The sequence below is a fragment of the Vombatus ursinus genome, unplaced genomic scaffold (genome assembly GCF_900497805.2).
Source record: "Vombatus ursinus unplaced genomic scaffold, bare-nosed wombat genome assembly UNPS02014773.1, whole genome shotgun sequence".
NCBI lineage: Eukaryota > Metazoa > Chordata > Mammalia > Diprotodontia > Vombatidae > Vombatus > Vombatus ursinus.
In genome coordinates this window covers 33568809-33587381 of record NW_020954551.1, presented here as the reverse complement: position 1 = coordinate 33587381, position 18573 = coordinate 33568809, and the positions used below count along the sequence as shown (strand labels likewise).

The window sequence follows — 18573 nt, the reverse complement described above, 5'->3', positions numbered from 1 at the left end:
TCTTTTTAAATTTTTATTTATTTAATTATTTTTAACATTCAGTTTAAAATTTGGGTTCCCAATTCTCTCCCTCCTTCCGGCCCCTTCCCCACCCAGTGAAAAGGCAAACAATAGGATATCCATTATACATGTAAAGTCATGCAAAACATACATTAGCCATCAACAAGCATTTATGAAGCACCACCTCTTTGTCAGGCACTGTGCTAAGTGCAGGAGACGCCAAAAAAGGCCAAAAGACAGTCTCTGCTCTCAAGGAGCTCACTGTGTAATGGGAGACAGTGTGCAAACTGGGGTGGGAGGGAGCAGGGAGAGAAAAGGGAAAAGGGGGCTGGGAAGAGAGAGAAAGTTCTTAAAGGGGTCTCAGAGCCATCTAGTCCAACCCAACTCCCATCACGTAAGAGATGGGGAAAATGAGATGCAGGTACTTTAATGCACTAATGCTTTAGTGTGGGTTGTTCAGACATTCTGTAAAGCAATTTGGAGCTCTATGGTGGAAGTCACTAAACTTTGCATAGTCTTTGACCTAACAATACTGTAATGAACTTCTAATGCAAAGAAATCAAAGACCCTTGTGTGTGTGTGCATGCATACACATATATCCATCCATACATACATACATACTAAGAGAGAGACAGAAAGAAAGGACCCAAGGGTCCAGAGGGAGCTGTCTTTCCAGGAATGTCAGTTACCTCTATTACCTCACCTACTCCAAAAAGTCTTCTTTATTTAGCCCCTAAAACCCTAACTCTTTTATGAGTTCAGAAGGCAGTGAGATGTGTTTAAAAAGGGCACACTGAAGTCCAGTGACCTGGTTTCAAGCCCCAAGTTTCCCACAAATTTGTTTGGTCACCTTAGGTGAGTGATTTGATTTCTCTGTGCCTCTTTCCTCATTTACCAGTGGAGAATAACCATGACTTAACTGCCCCCCTCATGGGACTGTTATGAGATTCTTATGTTGCTGGAAGAAATGCAGAATGGGGCCGCTACCAACTCAAATCATCTCACCTCCTGGACCTTCTGTCAAGGCCACATTTCGAACTCTGGTCTTCCTGACTCTAGACCCAGCACTCTGTCAACACAGAAAATCTTACAACTGAAAGGGACTTCTGAGGTTGTCTAGTCCAACCACTGCCTGAGAATCCCACCTGTGCACATACTCTGTGCGAATGATCATCCCAGAACACCTCTAGCATTGTTAGCATCTCCCACTACTTAGACACTCTCTCTTCCTTTACTTTTCAGGACGACATTTACTCTTGATTCTTCCACCTGTTTGCTTCTTCTCCAGTTATCCAATTCATTATCTTTACCAACACTACCAATTCAAACCTCTCCTTTACCAGTTCATTGACTTGCAAGTCGTGGCATCATCTTCCTGATGTCAAGGTTCTTTTCCAGACCGAAGGAGAAACCACAATCCTCCCCCCACTCCCTAAAGATGGGTGTTTGCCAAGGCCAAGTTAGGAAAGCTCTCTTCTCTCTCTATAATTCATTCTTTGCTAACCTTATTCACTCAAAGGTTTTTCATAATCTGTGCAGTGCTTCCCAAATCCATACTGCCAGCCCTAATTTGAGGTCCCCCAAGCTCTATTTCATCATCTCCAATCTTCCTGATAAGCAGGCACTTCCACCTAAATGGATTGCTGCTACCACTAACTTTTTTTTTGTTTTTGTTTTTGTTTTTTTTTTTTTTCAGGCAGTTGGGGTTAAGTGACCTGCCCAGGGTCACACAGCTAGTAAGTGTCAAGTGTTTGGTCTGAGGCCAGAATTGAACTCAGGTCCTCCTGACTTCAGGACTGGTGCTGTATCCACTGCGTCACCTAGCTGCCCCCTGCTACCACTAATATTATGTGGAAAAAGCCAAACTCATCATCTACCTCCTTAAAAGTCTGCCTCTCCTTCCAACTTTTTAATTCCTCTTGAGATCACCACAATCCTCACAGACACTCAAGACTCGAAGTCACCTTTGATAGCTCCCTCTTCCTCACACCCCACGTCTACCCAGTTGTCTCCTACCTACACAAAACCCATATTTTCCACTCACAGGGTTCAGGCCTTTGTGACCTGCACTAATTTAACGGCCTCTAGCAGGCTATTAGTCTCTCCTTTCTTTAATTCATCTTTCAGGCAGGTATCAAAATAATCTTCCTAATGTACAAATGCCATCATGATATCCCACTACCTAAAAGCCTTCTGTGGTTCCCTGTTGTCTCCAGGATAAAATGCAACCCCCACCATCTAGAATAGGGATTCTTAACTTGAGGTCTGTAAACTTTGTTCAAAAAATATTTGGATGAGTATTTCAATATAATTGGATTGCTTTGTAATCCTGTGTTTGCTCATTTTGTGCATTTATAAACATAATTATGAGAAGAGGTCCATAGAGATAGTAGGGGGTCCATGTCAGAAAATAAAAAGACTAGGAGGTCCTAATCTAGGATAATGCCCTTTGCAATCCTGCTCCAACCCTTTTTTTCCTGTCTTATTTCACTATATTTCCCTTTACCCTATATTCCAATCACATTAGACCAGTAGCAGTTTCCTATCTCGTACCTTTGTACATTCCCATAGGCTATCACCTCTACCAACACAGCACCCCCATTTCTGGAATGTACTTCCTTATTGCTTTTCTGTCATGGGATCAGAGGATCATAAACCTTGAGCTGGAAGAGACATCAAAAGTCATCTGGTCTAACCCCTTCATTTTCTTTTTTCTTTCTTTTTTTTTCCTTCTTTTTGGCTAGGCAATGGGGTTAAGTGACTTGCCCAGGGTCACACAGCTAGTAAGTGTTATGTGTGTGAAGCTGGATTTGAACTCAGTTCCTCCAGAATCCAGGGTCAGTGCTCCATGCACTGCGCCACCTAGCTGCCCCCTAACCCCTTCATTTTACAGATAAAGAAACCAGGACTCGGGGAACTTGTGACTTATTCAGCGTTTTACAGGCAGTAAGATTCAGAGGTGGCATTTGAACCAGGTCCTTTGACTCCCTAGCTAGTGCTCTCTCCACTGTACCCACTGTCAACATCCTCCTTCTCCAAGTTTCAGCCCAGGTGCCACCTTCTCCATGGAGCCTTCTCTGATTCACTCATTTGAAAATGTTGCTCTATCCTAAAGTGTCCTAGATTTCTTTATCTGAATCTCTCCTTTGAGCTTATTATACCCTTTGTTGTTTCAGATTTATCTGTTTGCTTGTCATATTTCTCCACCACCCTGCTCCTGGATTGTCAACTTCTGAAGGGCAGGGACCGTGTCAGGTTTATATTTTTATATCCAGTGCTGAACACAGTGTTTTGGATGCAATAGGAACTTAATAAATATTCAGTTTAATTGAATCACTGAACTTTGTTTAAAGAAAAAAAAAAACTATGCATGGAATACCACAGTCCCCGAAGAATTGAAGTTGTGGCTCAACCAAAGTGCCAGAGAAAGATGCATGATGGATGAGAGAAGGTTGCAGCATGTTAACTGTGAAGAATTGTGCAGGAGAAGCAGCATGCAAGAGATTAGTAAAGAATTGTATGATCAGAGAATGTGTGAGGAGGGAGGGTTCACTCCCAACTAAATGGGGCAAAGGAAGAGTTATAGCATGAGTGTTATAATACACAATACTGCATAATAAATGTATTAGAGAATTACCAAAAAAAAGTGCTATATGAGGTCATGAATATGTGGGTGGATGAGTGGAGAATTATTAACTAGGGTTCATTACAGAAAACTTCCGGGAGAAGGGAGAATTTTAATTGGACTTTAAAGGAAGGTTAGGAAGTGGCTGGTCTTAGTAGTGATATAGCTGATAATCAGCCTGTGTGCTCAACTGGTCTCTACATACCATCAAAAGATCTAGAGGCAGCCCCCACCCCGCTGGGTGTATCCCCCAGTGGAGAGTTCTATGGTTACCGGTATAGACCAGACCTGAATAGGATGAAGAGGTATGGCTGAGCTATTGTCTGCTCCATAGGAGCAGACCAATGATGTGACAGATTTGGCAAATAATGAAGTATAGAAATGGAAAATGGGACTTATTCAGATCTCCTCGGCACTAATGTTGATATATACCAAATTAACATTTATTTGTGCTTTTAAGGGATTTGAAGTTTTTCCCTTGTATGCACTTTCCATCTTCTCAATTCAAGTGGATGTTCTCTTGGGGTGGTAGCTGAGTCTATTTAAGAGGCATTTAAAACCTTCCAAATCTAGCTGTGGAAACTACCTTTCCTGTTTTATTTCACCTGACTCCCCTCCATATATTCTCTATAACAGTCAAATTGGTTTGTGGATTGTTCTCCGTATACAACATTTCATTTTCCATCTCTTTACCTTTGCACAGGGTGGGGATCTCCCATGTCTGGAATGCACTGCTTTTCTCACTTCTGATTTATAGAATCCTTAGCTTCCTTCAAAGCACAGTTCAGCTACTGCTTTCCTATTGAACCCTCCCCAGTGAAATAACTTTATATATCCATTATATTTGCTTATCTGTGTATACTTATCTGGATACAGAGCTATCATATCCTCCTAGTAGAATGTAAGCTCCTTGAGGGCAGGGACTAGTTCAGGGACTAGGAGAAGAGCAGTTTTGCTCTTGTATCTCCAGTGCCTTGCATGTAAGAGGTGCTTAATAAATGCTTGGCTAACTGACTTTGTTGAATTGTGAACCCCTATCTTGTTGTCTACACAAGGAAACCTTATTAAATTTTGCTTATTTTTTCTGCTCCCTTATTTGATCTTCTCATTCCCATTTCCTAGGATAACTGTGGTCCCTTCTTCTCAGGCTTGCAAGGATCTGGGTTTGGCTAGGACATTTTTTTTTGGAGCCAATCTTCTCAAGGAAACCTTACCCAACTGACTTCTTCCCTGACTCTCCACCACTTAACATATATTAAGCACTTAAGTTTATATGGAGTGTCCCTCAGTTTATGAACCGGTTGTCTTCCAAAAGTTCTTAAGTCAATTTTTTAGAATGTATTTGGATATATTTTTTCTTAGAGATAATGATTCAGCTCTCAGGCCAGCCCACAAAAGCCTATTTGTGTAGTTGAAGCCTACAGGAAGCCAGTAGAAACAGAGAATCAAAGGATGATTTTTAACACTGTTTCTATGAAAAAAACTCATTCTGACTTGAAATTGGAAATACTCTTGTCCAGTCACCTTAGCTGTGAGACCTTAGGCAAGTCATTTCCCTTCTCTGGACCTCAGTTTCCTTCTCTATAAAATAAGAAACTTAGACTAAGTGATATCTAAGGTCCAGCTCTAAATTTCTAGGTTTGTTCATTCAACCAAATTTTACTAAATACCTACTGCGTGCAAAGCATTATAAGGTTTTAGAAGAGATACAAAATTTAAATAAAACACAGTCCTTGCCCTCCTTAGGGGTCATTAGATACCAAAAGGGAATCAGTTAAATTCAGACAACATTTATTAAATGCCAATTCCTATATACAAAGGATGCTTTGAATATATGAAGACAAAAATGAAAAGATCCCTTCCCTCAAGGACTTTGTATCTCTGAATGTGTTCAGCAGGGGCACAGATAGGTACAATTCAAAGTAATCTGAAGAGGCAATGAGTCCCAGTAATGAAATGGGACTGGGGAAGACTTTGCATAAGAGTTATAATATACAATATAGCACGATAAATATATTGGAGAATTACGAAAAACAGTGCTATATAAATTGGGGGGGGATTACCAATCAGGATTAATTACAGAAAACTTCCTGGATAAAGTAGGATTTTAATTGGACTTTAAAGGATGGGTAGGACCTCAGAAAGTAGAGAAAGTATATCCTGGACATAGGTAACAGTGTGAACAAAGACATGGAGAGATGTCGAGCATGTTGGGGAGACAGAGAGTTATCCAATTCTGCTGCAATACAGTGCATGGAGGGGACTAATATGAGATAAGACTGGAAAGGGCACCAGAGCTCCCATATTAAGAAAAAAAAATACTGCAAGCATTCAGAGAGAAGCAGTTCAAGTATAAAAGAATTAGTCAGGATTGCACATGGCCTGGCAGCATCTACTAAAAATGAGAGGACATCTTGGAATACTGTATTTCAAAAGGTACAAGATACAGGCTTACCACCAAGAACTTAGATTGTTAATTAAATAGAGTATGTTCAAGCTTTTCTGATGAAAAGACTAGGGTTGAGTAGCTTTGAAATATAGACCAAAAAGTCCAGAGAAACTTAAAAGAGTAAATTTATTTGAACGATTGGAAGAGGGCAGCTAGGTGGCACAGTGGATAGAGAATCGACCATGGATGGAGTCAGGAGGACCTGAGTTCAAATGCGGCCTCAGATACAAGTTAGCTGTGTGACCCTGGGCAAGTCACTTAACCCCCATTGCCTCCAAAAGAAAAAAGAAAAAACATAAATAAAAACAATTGGAAGGAACCGTATGATGATGTAGTGCTAACATTTTAAGGGGTGAGAGTAAACAAGTGTCTCTTCAGAAATTTAATGTCTTCAAAAGATAATAAGGAAGTTAAATAAGAAAATAAGAACAAATAAGAAAAATCCTGGGGGTTGTTTTGGTTCTGTTTTAAACATTTGAAAAACAGAAAGAGAAGGGAAGGTAAAAAGAGAAAGGGGGTAACTTGCTATTTCTTATAACAGGGTGTATAAGAACAGTATACAGCTATGGATGAAAGATTGAGGGCAGCACTCATCAGATGAATCTCATTCTTAGCTGAAAAGGACAAAAGAGGGTTGAATATATGCACCCACTCATATAAACCATTTGGTGTAGAAATACATGGTAAAGGACAGTTAGAGATGATAATCCTGGGAAGGAAAAATTTCTAATCCTGAGAGATTAAAAGGGTGGGGGAAAAGTACATTAGCACTACATAGTTTGTGATTATATCTTAGCTGGAGAAAGTCAGTTATTCAGGGCCTAATTCCCCTTCTTAAACTATGATTTAAAAAAAAATTTCTCACCTGAGAAAGTCTCATTTTTTTCTGGATATAACCCTGGTAATGGGGTCAGGGACTTCCCCTCCCTGAATTCTGTGCTGGACAGAGCACAGAAGGAAGAAGGAAGAAGGCTGCATCAGAGAAGGAAGTAGAGAAAGGAAGAGAGTCTTGGAGTGGCAGTGATGGGGAGGAATTGGTGAGCAGAGCCATGACAAGGAGTCCTTCTCTTGTGTTAGAGAAATTTACAGATCTAGAACTGTTTCACTCCTTCCCCCCCCCCCAACTCCCAGTTTTCTCTTTCTGTCTTGCTACCTATTTATTTCTACCTCCCCACAGCAAAACCTTTTGTTTTAATTTTCATACTAATTTAGTGCTAATAATGACGTGTGTACTAAGACACTGGTGAATACACTTCAGCTTTAGAGAAGAAGAGGATCATAACACACAGATAGTTTTTGATCTTGTTTTCTGTTTTGAGGTCCATTTCCTCCCATATCCACATCACAGATCACAGACTCTTAGAGTTGAAAAGGATCTCAAGGGTCATTTAGTCCAATACATGCCTGAACAAAAGTTTCCAGTTGTTTGCCACCACAAAAAAAGCTTCTATAAATATTTTTGTATATATGGGCCCTTTTCCTCTTCCTTTTTTCTGTTTGGGGGTATGGACTTAGTAGTGGTATCCCTGGGTCAAAGGTTATATCCAGTTTAGTAACTTTTGGAGCACAGTTACAGATTACTTTCAAGGATGGCTGGACCACATAGCTTCACCAACAATGCATTAATGTACCTATTTTCCTACAGCCCCTCCAACATTTGTCATTTTCCATTTTTGTCAATTTTGCCAATGTGATAGGTATAAGATGGAATATCAGAAGAACTTTAATTTGTATTTTTCTAATTATTAGTGATATAGAGCATTTTTTTCATACGACTGTTGACAACTTGGTTTTCTTCTACTAAAAACTTCCTGGTCATATCCTTTGACCAATTGGAGAATGGCTTTAATGCTTATAAGTTTGATTCAGTTTCCTACATATCTTAGAAATGAGACATTTATCAGAGAAACTTACTACAGAAGTCTTTTTTCTCAGTTGCCTGCTTGTCCTCTAATTTTATCTGCATTGGTTTTGTTTGTGAAAATGAAAAAAAATTATATAGCCCAAATTGCTCCCTTTATTTTTTGTGTTCTCTCTCTCTCTCTCTTTCTCTCTCTGTCATGAACTTTTCCTCCATTCATGGGTATGAAAGGTAACGTCTTCCTACTCCTCTAATTTGATTGTTTTTTTATTTTAATTTTTTAAAATTTATTTTAAACTTAAGTACAAAATAAGAAAAGAAAAAAAAAACCATTGCCATGTACACAGCAGAATATAAGAGAGGATTCATTATAAAGCAATAAATTTCCATTTCAAGAAAACCTATGTAATAAATGCTAATATTGTTTTCAAAGCTGTCCAGCTCTTCTTTGCTTCCTTGTAGGTTTTCTTTTGTTCTCTGCTGTGCACTTTTTACTTTATTTTTTCCCCTCCTTCCCACTCTCACCCCTTAAAGAAAGCTACACGCATATAAATATATAGATATATAAATATACACATATATACACATATACACTCATACACATATATGTAAGACTGTAGCTTATTTCCACTTGTCACCTGTTTTTCTGAAGGTGGATAGCATCTTCTTTCATAAGTCCAAGTCTTCCCATGTTTTTATAAATCAACCAGCTCATCATTTCCTACACCACAGCAATATTCCAACACAATCACGTTCTATCAGAGATTGTCTATGAAAGTTTCCCCCCAGTTTTCTCTATTCCTTCTATTCTTGGCTCCATATGCTTTTATGCAAGAAAATTTTAATTTAAAACAATCAAAATTATCCATTTTGTACTTCAACAATACTCTCACCTTATAATATGATTTAAGGTCTGACTACTGAATCTGCTTCCTTTACATCTTTTTCCCCCTGGTTTCTTTGAAGTTCCTGACCATTTGTTCTTTTAAATGGGCTTTGTTATTATTTTTTTCTAACTCAGTAAGATAGTTTCTTAGCAATTTAATTGGGATGGCATTACTTAAATAGATTAGTTATGTAAAATTGTCTCTTTTAAAAAATCATATTGGCGTTACCTACCCACGAACAATAAATATTACTTCAATTATTTAGATCTAACTTTATTTGTATAAAAAGTGTTTCATATTTATATTCATACAGTTTCTGTATCTGTTTTGGATACTTGCAGGTATTTTATGGAGTCTAGTTATTTTAAATGGTCTAAAACAATACTGAATAATATGACTGACACATAGTGTAGTTTTCCTATTTTGATATTTTGATTAAATCTATTTTAGCTTCAATTTTGTCTGAAATCATGATGACTACCCTTGCTTTTTTTCACATAATAAATTCTACTCCTGGCTTTTATTTTATGTTTGTGTGTATCTCTCATTTTTATAGTATTTCCTGAAAGCAACATATTGTTGATTTCAAATTTTTAATCTGCTACATTTTATGGGTAAATTCATCCTATTCACATTCTAAACTATAATTACTTGTTATGGGGCAGCTAGGCGGTGAAAGTACATAGAGCATTGGCCCCGAAGTCAGGAGGATCTGAGTTCAAATCTGGCCTCAGGCCAAACACTTGACACATACTAGCTGTGTGACCCTGGGCAAGTCACCTGACCCCAATCGCCTAAAAAAAAATAATAATTACTTGTTATATATTTTCCTCCTTCCTATTTTTTCCCCACTATCCTTCTCACCCTATTCCTATCTCTTCTCACTCCTCCATTTTTACTTCTACCTGCTACCCTCTTCTCCTATTTCTTAACCTACTCACCCCTCCAAGAATCCCTCCCTCCACCCTAACCCCTTGCCCTCTTACTTCTTTCTGAATTTAGAAGACTTTTATACCCTTCTAGATATATATGTCATTCCTTCTTTAACCCATTCTAGATGAGAGTAACATTTCAGCACTACCTGCCCTCTTCCCTACTAGCTTCTTCTATAGCAATTTTTCCTTTTTTGCCTCATTTGTATGAGATAATTGTTTCTTTTTATCTCTCCTTACACTTTTATTTTTTTTAGAATCACTCCATCATATTCAGCTCAGCCCAAGCCTTTCTTTCAAACTACCCAAATAAAAATGACAGCCATAGAAGAATTGATAATATTTTCATATATGCAAAGTAAATGATTTGAACTTATTGAGTCCCTAGTAATTGGTCCTTAATGTTTACTTCATATTTCTCCTGGATGTTATATGTTAAATTTTCCCTTAAGTTCTGCTATTTTTGTCACAAATACCTGAAACCTTTTAGTTTGTTAAATTTCCATTTTTTTTTCATTCAGGATTATACTTAACTTTGCTGGGTAAGTTACCCTTGGTTGTAACCCCAACTCTATTGCTCTATGAAATGTAGTGTTCTAAGACCTATGGTCCTTCAACATAGTAGATGCTAGGTCTTGTGTAATCCTTATTGTAGCTCCACAATATTTAAATTGGTTTTTTTTCTTGTTGCTTTCAATATTTTTTTCCGTAACCTGGGAGCTCTGAAACCTGGCTATGATATTCCTATAAGTTTTCCTCCTGGAATCTCTTTCAGGTAGTGATCAGTGAATTTTTTTCTAATTCTGTTTGCCTTCTTGTTCTAGAACTTCAGGGCAATTTTCCTTCGTAATTTCTTATAATATTGTATTAAGATTCTTTTTTTTATTGTATCTATTTTTATCAGCTATGCTTATATTATTTCTCCTCAATCTGTTCTCCAGATCAGTTGTTTTTGTGATGAGATGTTTCACATTCTGTTCCATTTTTTCCTTATTTTGGTTTTGTTTTATGATTTCTTGGTGTCTTAGAATCTCATTAGCTTCCCTTTGTCCAACTCCAGTTTTCAAGGACTTATCTTCTTAAATTTTTGGTTCTCTATTTCAAGTTGGTTGACTTTCTTTTCATAATTTCCTAGATTTTCTTGTATTGCTCTTACTTTTTTTTTTTTCCAATTTTTCCTCAATCTCCCTTATTTCATTTTTAAAGTGCTTTTTAAGTTCTTCTAAAAATTCTTTCGGTGCTTGGGACCATTTGACATTGAAAAAAGAGTGGCTTTTTTAAGGTCCATTATCTTCCTCTGAATATGAACCCAGATCTTTTCTGTCCCTACAGTAGCTATCTGGGGGCCATCTCCAGTCATCCTGATCTATATCTTGCACTGGACCCAGATGGCTCCAGAGGAGAAAGTGAGGCTGGTGACTTTGCACAGCCTTCCCTCACTTAAATCCAATTCACTTGTAAGTCATGGTATCACCTTCCTGATGTCATGGTCTTCTTCAAGAACAAAGGACAAACATCAACAAGAAGTAGCTGTCTATGGTTGGGTTCTTTCTTCTTTGCTTACTCTTTTTTATTTTATTTTATTTTTTATTTTTAGCAACTAATAGTAGAATCAAGTTCTAGTCCCGAGGTATGGGGAATAATGCCCTGAGCCTCAGGTCCTTCTTACTGTTATTTTCTGAGGTCTGTTCCAGGGCTCAACCTTGGGCTCTCCTAAGCCACAGCTAGAGCTGTGCTCACGCTGTCTGATCTTACTCCCCTCAGTCTCTCTGATGGCTGCAAAATACAGCTGTCCTCTCTTCCGTGGAACTGAAACCAGGGACTCTGCACTCCTGCAAGGGCCCACAGCCAGCCTGGTCCCCGCCCCTCTGCTACTGCACTCACCTTCTCCCCAGCTGTGGCAGCCCGGCCCAGGACATGTCTGGTCAGCACAGCTGTGCTTGGCCTCCCCTGAGCCTGGAAGTCCTTCAGTCTTCTCGACCATCAGACCCCTACACTGTGACATGAAAGTTTCTAAGGCTGAGGTTGTCTCGCAATCCCAGCTGCCCCCAGGGCTTGCTGTTTGTTAATTCTGCAGAGTTGGCCTGGAGGTGTTTGCACTTCACTCAGGCCTAACCTTTGCCCCTGGAGGTCAGGTCTTTCTGGGGGTCTTCTTAGGTCATCTCTGGAGAAAACCTGCTTTATCTTGCCTCTTGTTTATTTCGGCTGCTCAATATTACCTCTGAGGCAATGTGTCTTTTCTGTGGAGGAAATTTGGAGAGCCAAAAGTTTTCTGAAGTACCCTGCCATGTTCCCAGATTCCTCTTCCTCCTCTAATTTGTAATGTCATCTTTTACGTCTAAGTCATGTACCCATTTGGAGCTTATCTTGGTATATGTCATGAGATGTTGGTCTATACTTACTTTTTACTGCATTTCTGCTTTCCTAGCAATTTTTGTCAAATAGTGAGTTTTTTACCCCTGTAACTGAGCTCTTCGGGTTTATCAAACACCAGACTAATGGCTCGTTTGATTCTGTATGCTATGTGCTTATGCTGTTCCACTGATCGACCTCTCTATTTCTTAACCAGAACTAAATTATTTTGATGATTACTGCTCTGTAGTAAAGTTTGAACCCTGGCACTGCTAGGCACTCTTTCCCACTCCCCCCTCCCCATAATTTCCTTTGAGATTTTTTTTATTTTTTGTTCCTTTCAGTGAATTTCATCATCATTATTATTTTTTAGCTCTATAAAGTAATCCTTTGGTAGTTTGATTGGTATGGTATTGAATAAGTAAATGTATTACTGTTAGAATTGGAAAGGACCTTTTATATCATCAAGTCTCACCGACTCATTTACAGAGTAGGAGGGCGATTCTAGAGGGTAGAAGTGACCCGTCCAAGGCTATACGAACTAGTTAACTGCACAGTTGGGCTAGAAACTCAAAGATTTGCACTCCTAGGATGTTTCCAACACACCACGTTCCTGGAAGCAGAGGCAACTGGATTGAAAAGAATGTCCTTACACAGGAAGCAGCCTGGCATAATGACTAGAATGCTGCATTTGAAGTTAGAAAGTCCTAAGTTTAGATCTCAGCATGACACTGACTAGCATGTGACTCTGGGCAAGTTGCTTAACTTTTAACTTCCTAGTATTTCCATACTAAGTCATAAAGCGACTGTGACTGGAGGAAGGTAGTCCCCAAGATGGCAAAAATCGCATCGATCTTTCTCATGTTTGCCTATCCTGATACAAACTTTAGAGTGTTGGAAAACTCAGCAATTTCCTAAAAAATACTTAACACCCCCCTGCAAAATATTTCCTCAGAATGCAAGGATTTCACTGAAAGAGCCCAAATTGGAAATCTCTTCCTTGAGACAATTAACTGATAAACAGTGAACAAATATAGAAAGGGATAAGATTAAATGTTTGCTTTTGCACAGTGTACAATGTAACAATATTAGGGGGAAAACAAAGAATCGAGGATTGTACCGAGATCACACTGACCATTCATTCATCAGTTCTTTCTGCAAATATTTATTCCAAACCTAGGATAGAAACATAGATTCAATATTTACATTGTACACAAGTAAATAGAAAAGAGCAAAAACATTGGGGGGGCAAGGGCAAGTTAGGCTTTCCTCTCATCTCCTTTCCTCTACCCTACCCACTTCCAGTAAAATGTGCTCTTTTATTTACCCTTTCCCCTACTTTCAGGACCTGTCTCCCAGAGCTCTGTTGCTGTCTTAGGCTTTCCTCTTAAAGCAAGAGGGAGCTACTAAATTCATTCATACTTAAGCCCAGCTCAGCAATTAGCTAGCAGTGTGGTCTGGCTAAATCACATCACCTTTCTGGGTCTCAAATCTTGTCTCTAAAATAAAGAATTTGGACTAGACCTCTAAACTTCTTCCCAGTACAGATGTTCTATGAATCCTTGACAGGTGTTGGGGACTTAATGTATTTCCCTTCTCCCAATGGGATTTGCTTTTTAAATGAGAGCTAGAAGGGGGGGGGGGATGAACCTAAAGGATAAATTTCTAATGGTGGAATTTTAGATGTGGGTGGGAGCTATATTTTAATGGGGAAGATAATTTATTGGAGTCTCTCTAATCAAACCACCCAAGGAAGGAAGAAAATAAGTATTTATTGAGTGCCTATTATGTTCCCAGCACTGTGTTAAGTGCTTTGAAAATATTGTTTTATTTTAACCTCACAACAGCTCTGGGAGGTAAGGATAGTATTATCCTTATTTTGCTTGCAAAGAAACTGAAGCAGAGGTTAAGTGACTTGCCCAGGGTCACACAGCTAGTACTTATCTGAGGCTGAAGCCCAAATTGGAGGCAGGGCACCAATTTGTTAAGCTGCCTCTGGAGATCTGTAAGTTAGTATTAGAGTTAGGACTGGGGTTAATATCACACCATGCTAGTGTGGCTTCCATTTTCTGAGGCAAACTCTTCTGACCTCTCCCTTCTTTCGTTCTCCTGTTCACCCAGTCCCTTCCTCCCGTCTCTACAACGTGAGAATACCATGACTCCTCACCTTTAAATTCTATAATGGACTTAATTCTGGACAGTGACTCTATGCCTTCTGGGAGTGGGGTGGGGAGAATAATCAAGATTAAGCAGATCACTATGAGATCTTGGGAGCCAAGGTGGAAAAACTGGTCTGAGGGATCCTCAGGGCTGGAAGGGACAAACTGAGGAAGAGCCTCATAGGGTTATGGGCTTACAGCTAGAAGCGAGTTTAGAGATCATCTGGTCCAATCTTCTTACTTTACAGAAGACTTTACTGATGCTCAGGGATTAAGAAAAATTCCTGGGACAGGAAAGAGTAAGAGTGTAAAGGGTGGAATTGTTTTTTCCCTTATATAGCTGCCTTTATTCACAGGCAGACTAGGTGGTCCAGTGTGTAGTATAACCTGAGAGGTTTTTGGAGGCCTTCTTTAGTGTGATTTAATAGAACAGTGTGTGTGTGCACACACACATGCGTAATGTTATATATGACACAAACATGCATATACATCTAATCATGTATACACATATGCATGTGTGTATATATGCACAAATGGATGTGTATTTATGTATAACATGTCTATATATCCACCAAGTTAAACACCCTAGAGAATAGTTACAATGAAGGAAGCATAGCAGATAAGACACCTAGAAGTTCAGAGGAGACAAAATTCAACAAAGAAGCCAGTGGTAAAACTCATGATCTCAAATATCTAGACACAAATGCCCACAGTTTAGGCAATAAGCAAGAGGAACATAACATCAAGATAATCCTAAAACAAAGAGGCAAATACAACCACAGGTACTACTGAGACTTGATGGGATGAAACTGATGATCGGAATGTCGCTCTGGGTGGGTATACTCTTGTCAAAAGAAGCAAGATAGGGGCAGCTAGGGGACTGAGTGTATAGAGCACTGGTCCTGGAGTCAGGAGGACCTGAGTTCAAATCTGACCTCAGACTTCCTAGCTATGTGACCCCTGGGTAAGTCACTTAACCCCCATCAGCTCCCACCCCAAAAAAGAAGATAAGTAAAAGGAGGCTGGGGGTGGGATAGCATTGTATATTCAGAAATCATAGTCATTTGAGGAAATTCAGGAGTCAGAGAGGAAGAAGCACGGTGGAAACCATCTGTGTGAATGTCAATGGAGAGAGAAAAAGAAGTAATATTGTCATTATACACTTATCCCTTCCACATTGTTGGGGTTAGGGGTGCGGTGCCCCCATGATCTGGAAAATCCATGTAAAATTTCTGGTCTTCCCTTTGTACCAGAGGAGAAACCTGAATTTTTTCTTTTTCCTTTACAGGATGTTTACAGCACCTTATTGTAAAACTTGGGTTAAATACTTGGTCATAGGCTCTGTGTTATCTGCTGGACTTTGTCATCTATGGCTGCTGCAAAACTCCCCAAAAATTCCCATTTAATTTCTTATGTTGACTCACGATATATTGAAACCTTGATGGGGAAAGTCTCAATATGGAAGGGTTAACTGTAGTATACTATGGATCAACCAGACGGAAAGAGAAAATAACTAAGAAGTTTGGGAAGTAGATGGTAGTCCTGGTATAGGAGCATATCACAGTAGTGATGAGAGACTTCAATGACCCAGACCTCTAGTAGAGCTCTCTCTCTGCTGAGAGAGCAATTAATAATGTTTTAATTTTATTCTCACTTCGAGGGAAAATTGGTTTCTGTGGTGGAAATGATGGGAACCTGAGTGGAAGTGCTCACTTCCTCCCAGGGTTTGTGACAGAGGAGAGGAAAGCCAGCTTGACATGTACCTTAGATTTTGGGAAAGCAGATTTCAAAAGGATTCGGAAGAAGGATGAGTAGGAACCTATGCACCAAAATTTCTCCAGGGGAAGTCTGTCCGAGAGGGTTTGGAAACTTTCATGAATGGAATTCTGAAGGCTCAAAGTGAAAGGATTCCAGAGTTGAAGAAAAATTGGAGTTGATTGAAGAGACCAATATGGATGAACTGGGGACTCATGAACCAACTTAGATTTTTTTGGAAAGAAGTGCAGAAGACAGAAGCAAGAGTTTGGCAAGAATTACAGGCAAGCACCACTACACCCTGCTCCATAAGATTACACAAACAAGTTTATATTATGTTGTTATCCTTGGCCGCCACACTTCTTGCTTTATCAAGGAGATCTAGCATTTGTGGTTTGAGGTGATTTCTAGACTCTTTTTGTCTCCTTGCTATGGTAAATGACTCACTATTTCAGTTAAAGTCCTTTAAGTAATTGTTATAATCAATGATAATTATAACATACCAGAAATAATATATGCCAATAATCAAGGGAGATTGACTTTAATCTCCAAATTACTTATGCAGGAAAACTGAGCATACTTTTTAAATAGAAAAATATATTTTTTAATCCTAAAAAAGAAATCCACGTTTGCCTGATGCCGTTGATCAATGGCTCTGAGGTCCGTCTATGGCTCTGTGTGTGTGTGTGTGTGTGTGTGTGTGTGTGTGTATGGAGGGTCATTGAACCTGGAGGTATGGGTCAGAAGAAGAGTTAGGGAAGTCTAAGACTGAAAGAAGCAGAAAATATTTCAAAGTTTTGGTGCCTAATGGTGGTGGGGACAGGGGAATGTCAAGAGGGTATAAGGCAGAGAACAGAATGACATATTTGAGGTTCATTCAAGGGGGCAAGAACTCTTTCAAGGCTCCCAGGTCTGTGTATGTTTTGGGTAGTGAGGAGTTGGAGAGACAGCACAAAGTCAGCATCCAGACAATTGTGGATAAATGGGACAAAGAGGTTCCATATGTAATCCAGAAAGGAATACAAACCTTGAAGAGAAAACATGAAATAGTAGAGCTCATGGTGGTGAAAGTGCTCTTCTGCTTTGCTTTTTATTCAACTTCACAGCCACCAGTTTCAATCCAATCCATTCCAATCCAAACAGCATTTTATTAAGCACCTCTATAGATTGTCTGGTTCTGACTCAACTTCCTTGTCACCAGGGCTAATCCAGGTCAAGCCAAACAGCATTTGTTTGTGCTTTTAAATTGTTATCAATATATTTTGTTTTTCCTTACTTGCATTTTCTAGTGCATGGCTTATCTCTGCCCCTCTTCCAGGGAGCCACTGCTTATAACAAAGAATAAAAAAGAAGGAAAAATAGTTTTGCAAAATTAACCAATACATTGGCTGAGTCCAGTGTTATATGCAGTGTCTCTCACCCATAGTGTTCCACCTCTTCAAAGAAGGAGGGAGGTACATTCTCATCTCTCTTCTTTGGGGGTAAAGCTTGATCATCACCATTCACAGCATTCTGTCCCAATTGTTTTGCTAGTGTTCTTTCTGTTGATTTTGTTTTATGGGCATCCTAATTATTATTTTCCTCTTTCTGTTTACTTTACTTTTCATCTTCAGTTCATATAAGCCTTCCCATGCTTCTCTATATTCATATTTGTTTCTAATAGCATAATAATATTCCATTATATTCTTGTGCTCAGTCAATAAACATTTGTATAGCACCTGCTATGTGTCAGTAATTATATGCCAAATTTGGTTAGCCGTTCTCCAATCAATAAGTATCTACTATGTTTCTAGTTCTTTGCTACTACAAAAAGTGTCCCTATAAATATTTTGGGGTACACAAGAACTTTCTTTTTATCATTTCCCTTCTTGGGGATATATATTTAATAGTGGGATAGAGAGTGTGGGCATTTGATTCACCCTATTAGCATAATTCCAAATTGCTTTCCAGGGTAGTTAGACCAATTCACAGCTTCACCATTAGCTTATTACTTTGCCAGTTTTTCCACAACTCTTTCAGCACTGCTCCTATCTTTTGTCATCTTTGCCAATTTGAGGATTGTAAATTAGGTGGTGCAGTGGTTAGAGTCCTGGGCCTGGACTCAGGAAGAATCACCTTTCTGAGTTAAAAAAATCTGGCCCCAGATACTTATTAGCTGTATGATCCTAGGCAAGTCAGTTAACCCTGCTTGTCTCAGTTTCTTCATCTGTACAAATGAGATGGAGAAGGAAATAGAAAACCACTCCAGTATCTTTGCCAAGAAAACCCCAAATGGGGTGACATGAAGAGTCAGACATGACTGAAACGACTGAACAACAAGCCTCAGAGATGCTTTGATTTGCACTTTCTTACGAGTGAATTGGAGCAGTCTTTCATATGGTTGTTAACAGTCTACATTTCTTTTGAGAAATATTTGCTCATATCCTTTGATGAAATTAACCATGTAATTCTCATGTTTTATCTCTTTGATCATCTCTATTCTTCCTTGGATTAAGAATTCTTTCTCTATCACAACTGTAAAAGGTATCTGATCTAGTTTTTTTCTAATTTTCG

The 18573-nt window shown here is 39.0% G+C and overlaps 1 protein-coding gene across 1 annotated transcript in view; it reads right to left on the bottom strand.

Moving 5' to 3' along the window:
• The window catches only part of MTMR14 (myotubularin related protein 14), a 65362-nt gene extending 53625 nt beyond the window's left edge, over nt 1–11737 (bottom strand). Inside the window, exon 1 of the mRNA XM_027864036.1 lies at nt 11639–11737. The gene's annotated coding sequence lies outside the window, so the exon portion shown is untranslated. The remainder of the gene's footprint in view (nt 1–11638) is intronic.
• Between the last annotated feature and the right edge of the window lie 6836 nt (nt 11738–18573).